Raw genomic sequence first — 13290 nt, forward strand, 5'->3', positions numbered from 1 at the left:
ATACACACATATGTGTATATATATGCATGTGTATATATATCCCCTAGATCTGTTTAAGCATTCCTAGTCCACGTATTTTTGAAAAAAATGTATATATACATGTATATAATATATATATCTCAACAGCTTTTCAGAAGTCCTGAACTTTTGGATAGTGTTCTCTCGAGAGTGGCAGGAGAAGGGGCACAAGCGGCCTGGAAGTCTCTTGAGGAAGCTTCTGTTGAGCGCTCGGACGGAACACCCGCTTACAAGAAAACGGCGCCTCTGCCTACATCCCGGGCTTCCTGCTCCACGGGGGAGCGCCTATGGCTCTTTGCCATCATCCCCTCTGTCTCTGTGCTTCCCCAAACTCCTCGCCCTCTTTACCTTCTGGCCCACACCCCCGTCCTCTGTTCTCAGCCCTCCAGAAACCTTCCAAGACAAGCCGGTAGTTGTGTGCCTCTTCCAATGGAAAGGACATACAATTAAAAAAAAAAAAAAAAAGGAACGGTGAATGGTGGGATTTTGGGGGCGTGGCAGGGAATAGGCCTTTAAAAGGAAGAGGTGGAGCACAACAAGCTGAATTTCCATCCACAGATGCGTGGATGAACACAAGGCCGACCACACGCAGTGGAGTGCTAGTCAGCTGTGAAGAGACCAAGGCACTGATAACGTGTGGTCACATGGATGAGCCTTGGAGACGCTACAGTAGGTGAAACGGGACACACACAAAGGGTCACACACCTTATGATTCCACATACAATAAATGTCCACGATAGATAACCCCATAGAGATAGGGCGAAGACTGGGCTTTCCAGGGACTAAGGGGCAGATGGAACAGTGCCTGCTTCAGGGTTACGGATTTTACCCTGACATGCTGGAAGTATGTTGGAGTGAGACAGAGGTAGTGGTTGTACAACATGGTGAATGTGCTCAACCCCACTCTTAAGTGGTTGCTTTTGTGTTACATGAATTTCTTTTTAAGGAACTAAAAACAAAATTTAAAAGGGGGAGAAAAATTCACCACAACGTCCAGTTCCATTTCTCTTGGATTTAAAAACCTTCACGTCTGCCTTTTTCTTTATTTGTGGACCACAGGAAGCCTTGCGTTTAATTTAGATGCTAACCTCCAAGGAATGGTCCTGGGTTGACCTCCAGATCTTGTTAAGGATTGTATCAGGCTTTCATAAAATAGCCCTCATAACAATGGGAATGATAAAGTCATCCTATGAGTCAGTGACAGAGCTGCGAATGGATCCCAAGGAGCATTGCCTTTTAGTCTTCTGAATTCTGCTGCTATCTCGCCACGTCCCTGAAACTCCTGACATAATTGAAGATGACTTGTCAAATGATGTCATCCACCCAACCAAGACAGGGAGCACGGAGGAGCCTTGCTGTGGGCTCCAGACCGCCATGTCCTCTGGAGGCTGCAGCATTCAGAGTTGGTTTTGTCCTTGGAAATGTTGTGAAGCAACATCAGGTTGGTCTGGGCTGCACTTAACTCTCTCCATTCTGTACCCTTTGACCTGCTCTGGGAACGCCCCCTGCCCCTGCATCCCTTAGGAATTCCTTTATCCAGCCTGCTTTTCCACCATCTACACTTGCATTCCTACATTGAGAAATGGACATCCCGTCTCCCCGTGACTGAAGTCTGCACAAGTATTTCACCAGGCTGCCGAGAGTTTTCAGGGTCCTCTGTCCACTTGGTGGCCTGCATGGTACAATTCAGGGAGAGGCACCCAGGAGAAATTAAGCCCGGCAGATCACTGCCAAGTTCAAGGTCTTGGTGCCACAGAGAAGTAGTGAAATACAGCCAGGTATCCCAGTAAGTAAACTGGAAAAGACAAGGCTATCTAAAAGTAATTAGGATTCTGACTTTCACTTTGCCTAGCGGTGAATTGGTGGGTTTCTACACTTACAAGGATCAAAGAGAACGGGTGACTCATGGTCCAATTTGGACTAAATCCATTTTAACTCAAGAGCAGCTTGCTTTCACGGAGTGTATGAGTGATCTCTACATTCCCCTCCACACATCACGTGATGCCTTCCTGGAAAACAGACCCCATTAGCCCTGTCTATCATGATCACAAAGACGGGGACTGGGCAATGATCACCACAGCCCTGTGCTTGCAAATAATCCAGTTTCAGCACCTCACTTTGTTGGCCCCACCTCTTTTTGCACCTTCAAAAGCCTTCACTATTATCCAGTTTCAAGGAGGCACACCGCACCTCCACGCGGTTATTACCGTGTCCCTAGGGGGCTCCCCATTCTCTAGGAACACTGAGCATTACCAGTGTCTGGTGATGCAATGATTGCTGGTCAGCTGAAGACGTCCTGGGAGCTTCGTCAGGTGCCTGGTGCCTCCCAGGGACCCCAGCGTGCGCTGTGCACTCCCCATTCCCATCCGGCCCTAGCCACACACCAACGGATGAAAACTCCAAGCAAAAATATTTTCTGATGTTTTCAATGCAAACTGATAGAGTCTAGAAGACATGTTGGCAAAGTAGTCACACAAGAGACCTTCTCAAGATCCTCGTCCTTTCTGTGGGCTTGGGACAGCCCTCGGATCTTCTCCTAATGCCTTGGTTTGCAGATTTCACTGAATCCCTGGCAGCGATTTTCAGAGATCATCTTTGGAGGCAAGATCCACGTTTCCCCCTTCTTATTGTTTAATATTCATTTTCCGACTTGAAGTTCAATCTTTGCGGGGGAAGTTCTCTGGTCTGTGTTTGGGAAAATTACTTTTGGGACTGATGCCAATACTCTGGGTGACTTTGAAGTCCAGCAGCACCAAACTAAACATGGTCACAGCCGTGGTGCTGCTGTTTGTGCTGGTTGTGTTCGGCGCCTCTGGGAGAGCCCAGGGAATCATTGGCAGCTAGATTGATCCCAGTGAGGACATCAACTTAACAGTACTGCAGCTAAAGATAAAATCAACATGACGCTGATTGCTCTGGGATGAACATTTATTTGTAAATACGCTTTTAAATTTCCAAAATAGCATGGTCTAAAGCGGTGAAGTAAGTCATTATTTTTAAATCTTTTGTCAACACAGTTTCAGGAGATTGTAGGAGTGAAACTGAGTGATAACAGCTTAGGTGCTAACATTTGTAGACTATGTTGCAAGGCTGATCACCTGATATCGCCAAGAAGTGCAGGGGGGCTAGTCCTCAAGAAGGACTCACTGTGGGGGAGTTCAGCTCCTCTTGCAGGTTCCTAAGACATTATTTTGGGAACTCCTTGAGGAAATTTATCCATGACATTGATAATGGAAAAAAGACTGCATATATCATCCTTTCCTCTTCTGCTTAACAGGCCCTCAACTCATATTTATTTCTATTCCCATTTACCCTGAGAAGTAGGCTGGTGCTGCTACTTTCCCCTGTCCTTTATACCATCCCCATCCCCCATCCCCCAGTCTTTGGCACAGACTGAGTGTGGGAGGGGGCAGTGCTGTAGCACAGCTGGTTAAATTTCCCTTGCAAGGCCAGCATCCCCTATCAGAACACAGGTTCAAGTCCCAGCTGCCCCACTTCTATCCCAGTTTCCTATTAATGCACCTGGGAAAGCAGCAGCAAACAGTCCACGTGCCTGGGCCCCATCATCCAGGTGGGAGACTCAAAGGGAGTTTTAGGCTCCCAGTCTCAGCCTTATCCAGCCCCAGACATTGTAGTCATTTGGGGGAGTGAACCAGCAAGTGGAAGGTCTCTTTTTCTGTTTGTCTCTCCTCTTCTCTGTAATCATCTTTCAAATAAATTAAAAGAAATCTTTAAAAAAAAATAGACTGAGTCAGGACCACACAGCGGTGACATGGTTACGCCACGTCTCTGAACTGTGACCAGCAGTGCATTTCTGTGCTCAGAGACGTGCCTCATGCATCACCTCTATATTGCCGCATAAAAAATTGTCCCCAAAGAGTAGACATAAAAACAGAGCTGAAAACAATGGTGAGTATTCATTTTATCAAGGTTTTTTTGTGGCTTGGGAGCCAGGTGGTTTTGGCTCAGGGTCTCTAAGGAGGTTTCAGCCAAGGTGTCAGCCAGGCGAAAGCTTGACTGGGGCTGGAGGATCCACTTCCAAGAAAGCTCCCTCAGCTGGCAAACTGATGTTGGTTACTGGCAGAAAACCACGCAGACTTTTCCATCGGGATGCTGAGTGTTCTCATGACACAGCAGCTGGGTTCTCCCAGAAGGAGCCATGCAATGTCTTTTTTTTTTTTTGACAGGCAGAGTGGACAGTGAGAGAGAGAGAGAGACAGAGAGAAAGGTCTTCCTTTGCTGTTGGTTCACCCTCCAATGGCCGCCACAGCTGGTACACTGCGGCCGGCACACCGTGCTGATACGATGGCAGGAGCCAGGTGCTTCTCCTGGTCTCCCATGGGGTGCAGGACCCAAGGACTTGAGCCATCCTCGACTGCACTCCCTGGCCACAGCAGAGAGCTGGCCTGGAAGAGGGGCAACCGGGAAAGAATCCAGCGTCCTGACCAGGACTAGAACCTGGTGTGCCGGCGCCGCAAGGCGCAGGATTAGCCTATTGAGCCGCGGCGCCGGCCTCATGCAATGTCTTATGGGCTAGTGTGGAAGACACAGGCTGGCAGTTCTGCACACCCTCTTGGGTACTGCCAGTGTAAGAGAGGAGCACACACACACACAAGGTTGTGGACAGCAGGAGGCAGGGTCTCGACCTTGGAGACTGGTCCCATGCCTGCCTATATACGCTTGGTCATGTTGGCCTGGACCGGGTAGAATCCTGGGGGAGCTGGTGAGGCACCTGTTTTGTATGGCTTCCATGTGGACGGTGGACTCACAGGGGCCTGTCCCTAGTGATGGCGCCCTAGCTGGCTGCCTGCTTTGTTTCCAAGCCTTTGAGAGGTCTTCCTAGGGAGGAATCCAGCCTTAAAACTCGTCAGAATCAGAACGTGGCACAGGTGGGAAGGGCAGCACTGGGCAGGTCCCAGCCTTGCTTTTACAATAAGGAGCTATGATAATTTACATGGCCCATCTAAGACAGCACTTAGGCAGGTTACCTACGATAACCTCAAACCTGTAGATCAAAGTGAAAGGGCTCTGGAAATTTCCTTTAGTGACGCAGGCTACTAAGATCCAGAAGGCTGAGAGTTTGACAGCTACCTTTGCACTGCTTTCCTCTTTATTTAAAGCTTTGCAGTCTGCAGGGTTGCACACTCCTCGTTGCGTGAATGAATGAATAGAAGTTGTTTTGTTATAAGGAGAGGGGAAAATTGCTGATGGCCTTTGATGCCGGGAGTGCAAAGAAGTGGTAGCACCGGGGGAAGTTTGTTCCATGGTTTGGCCCAGTATGTGCCCCTCCCACTAGCTCGGCAGGGACGTCTGCTGTGCCAGTGATTAGAGGAATCAAACCTCTCATCCAGCCTCCCTTAGGCTCTCGCTGTCAGCTCTAAATAGGGCCCATGGGATTCCCTGTTCCTTACTCCATGGCTGTCCATGTGTGCATAGCTTTTAGCAAAGTCCACTGAATAGAAACGGAAGCCACTTCTTATACGCTTAAACCCACAGTAAATGAGAAACTAAAATGTGAAAAACTGTAGTTCTTGAGCGAGTGAGATTTTTGCAAAGCTTCAGAATTAAGATAGACGACCTCTGAATGTGTTCCTTTTCTGAATGACACGTGGTCTATTTTTATTCTTTCTCCTTGGTCTGCACGTTGTAATTATGCACGGTAACATTACCAAGTGCTGCTCTGTTGACTTACCTCATAGAAAACCACAGCTCTTCTCATTGCGGCTCTGATCCACTGACTAGAGATGCTACCTACATTTATTCCAGCTAGGCCAATTCCAGAGAAGTTTAAGACCGTGTTTCAGCAGAAGAGCGATAAAATAACTCATGCAGATGATTTATACGTGGAATTCATTAAACTTGTTTCTCCATCAATATCTAAGCCATACGGATATTTTTCATCATGTTTTGTAGGCAGTTTCCCATCCATTTGGACAGGGACCAGAAGTAACCCCTCTCATAAAGAACTTTGAAAATATGACTTGAGATAATGCAGACTTGCATCGCTTTTAGCTGTCTGGCAAAGAAGCTTGAAAAATGTAGGCACTTGAAGATTTCAAACTGTTGGCAATCTTAGGATCTTCTGTTTCCAGGAACGCTGTCGGCTTTAGGGCTTGCTGTCTGCTTAACTTATACCAGACATAGCAGTATTTCTAAGAGTATTTCTTAAAGTGGGATCTGAGAATTCTTGGATGTGTGTGCGTGTGTGTGTGTTGTGTGTGAGAGAGAGAGAAAGAGAGAGAAAGAAAGAGAGAGAGGGAGAGGGAGAGAGAAACATGATAATACTTGCCTCCTCTCAGATGAAAAAAAAAGCACAAGATGACATAGGCTTGTGTGCTGTTATGTAGCCACTACATGAGTTTGTTTATAAGATTTTTTAAAATTTTTCTTGAAAGGGAAAGTGACAGAGAGAGAGGGAGAGACATAGAGGCATCTTCCAGCCAAGGGTGCATTACTTCAGTCCAGCCAATATCATCAGCTCCACCAGAAGAGACACGATGTGCATAAACCCATCCAAGCTAATGCTCAAATGACACAGCCTCCTCCTAGAAGACTCTTGTTACCCTAAATGAACCTTTATGTGCTTCTTGAATAAACCAGTACATTTAGGGCACACCAGGGAGAGAGATTCTGTGGCAAACGGGCCACCATAAATGGCAGATCAGCCCACGCAAGCTCCTGTAGCAATTTCTCCTCTTCAAATATCTTCACTTCACCTACTCTTGAACTCAAAGATTCTACAAAAGGTCCAAGCTTTCCCATCAGTTAGTCACTCACTACCCTAGCAGCACCAAATGTGTGAGTAGGTATGACTTGACATTTTCCAAGTCTCCTTGTCTGTGGAAAGCAAGAGAGAATTGGGTCCATGGTGTAATGAGTCAGATGCTGGGAAATTCACATCTTTCTGTAACACGTTTACTTCTTCGAAGTCTCTAAAACCCCAAGAAGAGATAAACTCATGGGGCCAGGATCGTGGCATAGCCAATTAAGCTTCTGCTTGTGATGCAAGGAATCCCATATAGGCACCAGTTCGAATCCCAGCTGCTCCACTTCTGATTCAGTTCCCTGTTAATGTGCCTGGGAAAGCAGTGGAAGATGGCCCAAGTCTTTGGGCCCCTGCATTCATCTGGGAGATGGAATAGAGCTTCTGGCTCCTGGCTTCGCCTGGCCCGTTCTCTGCTGTTGCAGCTATTTGGGCTGTTATTGCCCCTGGGAAATCAGCAGAAGATGGCCCAAGTCCTTGGGTCACTGCCACGTATGTCAGAGACATAGATAAAACTGGTTCCTAGCTTCAGCCTGGCCCGGGGCCCAGCCAGTGCGGCCATTTGGGGAGTGAACCAGCAGATGGAAGATTTCTCTGTTTCTCTCTGTCTCTCACTCTTTCTCTGTAATGCTACCTTTCAAATAAATAGATAGATCTTAAAAAAAAAAAAAAAAAAAAAAAAGAAGTGCAGTGAGGACAAGATTCACTCATGGAATTTCTTCAGTGTCAGCCTTACTTTAAAAACAGGAAAGCAATGCACTTCCTTCTATACTCCTCTTTTTCTACTGGCCTGCCTTCCGGGACTCAGCTCGGAGTGTCCTATGTGCCAGTCACCAGCTTTGTTTCCCCATGAATGCGTAGACCTGCCCACCATGTCTCAGTTGTCTACACAGCTCCCAGGTCTGTCCCTTCCCTCTACTGTAGGAAAAAGGAGCATCTCATTGCAGCCTTGCCTGTGCAGCCCTGCTGGCATTGCCCAAGCCTCCCAATCCCATGCACCCCCACTTCTGAGCACTGCCCACCCCACCCCACCCCCATAGTACTACAGTGGAAAACAACAGATTCTATGGTTTCGCTGCTTCGAACCGATCCAGCTAAAAATATCCAATAAGGCTGCTGGCTATGTCCCTGCCATGACCTTTAACTTGTTATAATCTCATTAGCAAATTACCACGGCTGACAATCCCGTTCTCATCGTGCACCTGACACTGTGACACTCCAGAGATTTCCACAAAAGGATGAGGCAGTGGGCGGTACGCAAGCGCCTCTCCAAACTCCACCTCCTTTGAATACTGAGTGAAGCCCCACCCCCGGCACCACCTGCTACGCCTCCAGATCAGAAAGGAAGGGCCCTGACCCTTGCGGAGGGCAGCTCGCCTGCACTTCTTCCTGAGAGTGCACTTTTGCTTTGCATGTGAATAAACTCTGCTTCTCCACTCACCTTCACCTACATCTCGTCCTTGAATTTCCAACTCAGTTCTTTCATTTTTTTAAAGATTTGTTTTATTTTTATTTGAAATGCAAAGTTACAGAGAGAGGGAAGGAGAAACAGAGAGAGCTCTTCCATCTGTTGATCCATTCATGAAATGGCTGCAACTGCCAAGGCTGGGCTAGGCTGGAGCCAGGAGCCAGGAGCTTCTTCGAGGTCTTCCATGTGGGTGGCAGGGGCCCAAGGACTTGGACCACCTTCCTCTGCTTCCCCAGGTGCATCAGCCAGGAGCTGGATCGGAAGTGGAGCAGCCAGGACTCGAATCAGAGCCCACAGGTGTTGTGGTGTCACAGGCAGTGGCTCTACCTGCTATACCACAACACAGCCCCCTCTAACACAGATCTTATACCTAACCTTATACCTTGTTTTTATTTATGTCCCCTGAGCAGTAATCCCATGTCTACTACATTCTCCACACACACAAATTAGGTTTGAACACAAATCTAATTATGTCACTACCACCCTGTGGGGAGCAATCCGGACTGGACTGAGTTACTGGAATTAAGACTTATTCTATGCATCTGCTCTCCCACAATATGGCGCTGGGAGAGAAGTAAACAGCTTCCGCACAGCTGCCTCCAATTCAACCAATAAACTGTAGGACCTGCTCCTGGTTGGAGGAGAGCAGCGTACTCGGCGTGTGGGTAGCAGAGTTGGGATTGGTGGAAGAGGACTATAAAGGAGGAGAGAGACAACATGCACCAGGAACATCTAAGGGGAACACCTGAGGAACACCTGTGCAGCCCCCGAGAGAGCCGGCCGGCGGTGTGCCGCTCCCCCGCGGAAGTGGGGAAAGCGGCCAGGGGGAACCGCCCTTCCACGGAGGTGGAAGGGATAGTAGCCAACCCGGGAAGAACCAGCAGCAAACCCGGGGAGGGCCGAGCAGACAAAAGAACAGCGCAGGGTCCTGTGTCGTTCCTCCACGAAAATGGGGAGCGACACCACCCACTTCTTTCAGCTTAGTGTCTTCTCATTTATCTTACAGCATGGTCAAAACTCTTTACTGATTCAGGATTGGACACCCCTCTGTGTCTGCCCCTTGCCTGTTTCTCCTGCCTCATCTCATCCATTGTGTGCCTTATGCTCTGTGCTCCAGCCACACTGGTTTCCTTCAATCCCTCAGATTCTCTGCTGACACCTGCCACAGGGCCTTGGCCTATGCTGCAGTCTGGCTTTGATAACCGCTAGCTCTTGGCTCAGGTCTCCTCTCCTTGGGAGATGACTCTCTGATCTCTCTGGCTGGGTCAGATCCTCCTATAAACAGGCCCCATGGCACCACATATGACTTGTTATCCCTTACTGCGTACATACAGTCGCATCCCATTTTATTTCTGTGCCTCTCTGACGAATGTCCGTCTTCCACATCAGGTGGACTAGTTGTACGCTCCGTGAGGACAGCAGGTCTCTGCCTGTGCCCCAGCTGCTTAGCATGGTGTTTGCCTCAGCGCCTGAAATTCTTAACGAATATGAGGAAGCGATAGGGTACTATTATTTTGTTCTGCGGTATGAGTGAGTGATAGGACCCCAGTTTCCTCACAGCAGGTTTCTGTCTGAGGTCCACGCAGTGCTAGAAAATGTAGACAAAGTTTTATACAGTTCCGGTTACCTGAGAGAAAACGTCTTTGGCAAATTCTCAGAGAGGCTGTGGCCTTCTCCTCTTCCTCCGAAATGGTGCTCCTAGAGAGATTTGGAAGCCTTCTTCCCCAGGTGAATCTGCAACAGCACATGGTAGTTAATAGATGCCAAGCACACACAAGGCAAAGCCAGGCCAAGGCCAATGTCTCCGTGATTAGAGTCTTAGAGTCGCTCTCACTGTATCAGTTACAAGGAGAGAGAAAGGGAGATTCCCCAGGGTCATTCATTGTCTCGCACACAAAAGAGGATTTCATCAAAACAAAAGGGACGATGCACCCAGGCGAGCTGCGAGATGCCCTGTGGCCAGGGACCCAATCGTTGCAAGGGTAGCTGCTCCGGCCAGGGGAAGCCCGCAGCTCTTCAGCGGCTGGGAGATGGTGAGGAATGGCCTCCTAACAGCCACCTGGGGAGACGGGCAGGTGAGTGGGAGGGGCCTCCTTGGGGGGAGTCGCTGGGGATCTGCTGGGACCCAGAGCAGCCTCGCCAGCCTCCGTGGGTGCTATGGACCGGTAGGTCTCCAGGCTTCTCATTCCTTTAAACACTTAGAGTCCCTAAAACCTCAACTGCTCGCTTACCTCTTCTGCCCCGTGATGGTACCCAGATCAGCAGCGGTGGGTCCAAGCTGTCTTGTTATAAGAACACAATTTTCCTAAATCTGGGGCTGGGGTTGTAGGGAGGAGGGCTATAGGGCTCCATTCTACGTTTCCAACAATTGCTCTAAAATGAACTTTCCAAGAGTGGAGACAGCCTTGCGGTGGTGCGAGAGGCTGAGCTTTGCTGCCGGGAGGGGGAGGTGGCGATGATTCCCCTGTTCGTGGGTCTTGTGGGTGAAATTCCAGGCCCTTCCTGTCTCTGGTGAGCTCCTGCTAATGAGCCTCCTGGGGAAGCCTGCAGACTTCTGCTCCTCTCCTCCAAGGAGAGGGAAAAACCCCAGGAGTCTTGGAGAAGTTTCAAATTGCGTTCTCTGACAGTGAATGGGCTTAGCCCCAGGTTGTAAGTGGCCCACACTGATTTCTTTTTTTTTTCTTAAAGATTTATTTATTTATTTGAAAATCAGAGTTACACAGAAAGAGGAGAGGCAGAGAGAGAGAGAGAGAGAGAGAGACAGAGGTTTTCCATCCGATGGTTCATTCCCCAATTGGCTGCAACAGCCGGAGTTGTGCCAATCTGGAGCCAGGAGCTTCTTCTGGGTCTCCCACATGGGTGCAGGGGCCCAAGGACTTGGGCCATCTTCTACTGCTTTCCCAGGCCATAGCAGAGAGCTGGATTGGAAGTGGAGCAGCCGGGTCTCGAACCAGCGCCCATGTGGGATGCTGGCGCTTCAGGCCAGGGCGTTAACCCTCTGTGCCACAGCCGTGGCCCCGACCCTGATTTCAATAAGCTTGAGACTTGGCACTCTTAGTAATGAGCAGACTTTAAAAGAAAGGAAGCCAGCTCCAGAGTTTTAGTTCACTCATTCCATAGCAGAAAGCACCCCGATTCGTGTTCAAAATCGCGGTGGGGAATGCCTGGGAAACTACTGACAAGGTTAAAAAAAAAAAAAAAAGGGTTGGGAAACTCGCTGGTTCTCTGGCCTACTTTCCAGCTGGTAGGATTTTGGCCTCTCTTCACAGAACAGTGTGTGTGTCCTTATCTAATCAAGAAGTAAGGTGACGGCTGTTCAAGGCGACGCCATCTCCAGAGTACATTCCTCTTTCATCAAGGGACCTGCTTCATGCTGAAAGCCATTAGTAATGTTATCAACAAACCTGGAGGGGTTTGTGGAACCTTCACTGTGAGAAGGCGGTTTTGCAGGGAACCAGCCCGCAGGCATCTTCTGGTTGAAATAAATACCCGTGTATGAGGACCTCCCAGCACACGCCCCCCATCTATCGCAGTGAACCGTACACAGAAGAAACAGAAATGGGAATTCCCACGTTAGCTTGAGTAATAGGTAAATAGCAAAAAGAACCGGCGTGTGGCATGGCAGTAGAACCCCATCACAGCTTGCTGAGTCTGTGGAATGCCAGTGTCTCTGTCAATTCAAACTCAGCCAACTGCAAAAGTAAAAAGGACTTTATCTGGGGTCTTTGGAAGTGCAGTTTGAGAGACCCGAGTTCTGAGAGCTCTGAGCCAGTGTTCCAAGGAAGGCAGGAAGAGTGGGAGCTCACGAGGGCTGTGTGACCAGTAGGAAATAAAGAAAGGAATGCATAAACACAGTGGACATGCCGCTGAGAGTGCCTCTTGGTCTGCATCCTGAGCCTCCAGGCATAACGTAAGTCTCTGGTCATGTGGGTCATTCAGATGCCTGTGGCCGAAGGCTGGCGGTGACCCAAGTTCACATTCCTGGCTGCAGCTGGAAACCTGCATAGTCCCACTTCCCTAGTGGGCTTCCAACTCCATCTCGAGACACTCTCTCGGTGTCGCTTTGATTGGAATCTTCCTTTTATTTTCATAGGTGATGGAGCCAATCACCGAGGAACGAATGAGGATGAACCCGCCTGGGCCCTGTGAGGCCCACAGAAGGGATCTGGGCTTCTGCTGGGAGCACAGCCCCTTCCAGTGTCCAGGGAGTCACAGTGAGTGAGTCTTGAGGAGATTGTGGGGTGACTGATGGGCACAGTGGATGTGAAACCGAAAGATTTGGTAACACTTAGCAAAGATGTCAGGATTTGGAAACTCGAACTCTGGGTCCCTAGGTGCTTTCTCAGGGGTGAACTTCACTTTGGATTTTTGCACTTGTGAGATGGGATATAACTCTGCTGTTTCAAAAACGCCATGAGTTCTGATAAAGTAAAATAATGTAAACCACTTTTTGAAAAATAAAACTGATATAAATCACAATCTATGCTTACCACTGCCTGCCTGTGAGCGGAATTCATGTGGCTGTAGGAGGCTGGTGTACTGAAATAGTTAAAGATGAGTAGCACTTCCTTTTGCTTGGGTTTTAATTTAAAGCTAGGGATTTATGAGAGAAAACACCTGACTGAGCATGAGCGAGGATAATTATTTAGAGAGAAAAAAGTGGTTGGGAGAGGCATGCCCAGCAGCCGTGACTCGAGGACACACATCAGGTTTCAGAGAACATTGTCTGGTCTCCAGGGAGTGTAAATTCAGAGACTTCCTTTGCTACTGATCCGTAGTATGAGGCAGAAACAAAGCATAGGTGACTGCTTCCCTCTTATCGCGGAGATCTTGCCAACAGACGGAGACCAGTAGAAAAAAATTCCTCTGCTCCTACTTAAAACGCTGTCCCACAGAAGTGAGCATCTTTCCCAGTGCTTCCGGACGGCTGTGCACCTGAGCTTGACGGAAGTCTTCACATTTCCCTCTTTTCTGCTTCAGCATCCCAGTTCCCAGGCCTTAATGGACTGATGACATCTGGGCTGTTATGGGTACACAGATG

General features: G+C 48.7%; 1 protein-coding gene across 1 annotated transcript in view; it reads left to right on the forward strand.

Moving 5' to 3' along the window:
* Nucleotides 1-10158: 10158 nt before the first annotated feature.
* The window catches only part of RNF152 (ring finger protein 152), a 138447-nt gene continuing 135315 nt past the window's right edge, over nt 10159-13290 (forward strand). Inside the window, exons 1-2 of the transcript XR_011379307.1 lie at nt 10159-10324; nt 12343-12463. The gene's annotated coding sequence lies outside the window, so the exon portion shown is untranslated. The remainder of the gene's footprint in view (nt 10325-12342; nt 12464-13290) is intronic.

This window comes from Oryctolagus cuniculus, chromosome 10 (genome assembly GCF_964237555.1).
Source record: "Oryctolagus cuniculus chromosome 10, mOryCun1.1, whole genome shotgun sequence".
Classification (NCBI taxonomy): domain Eukaryota; kingdom Metazoa; phylum Chordata; class Mammalia; order Lagomorpha; family Leporidae; genus Oryctolagus; species Oryctolagus cuniculus.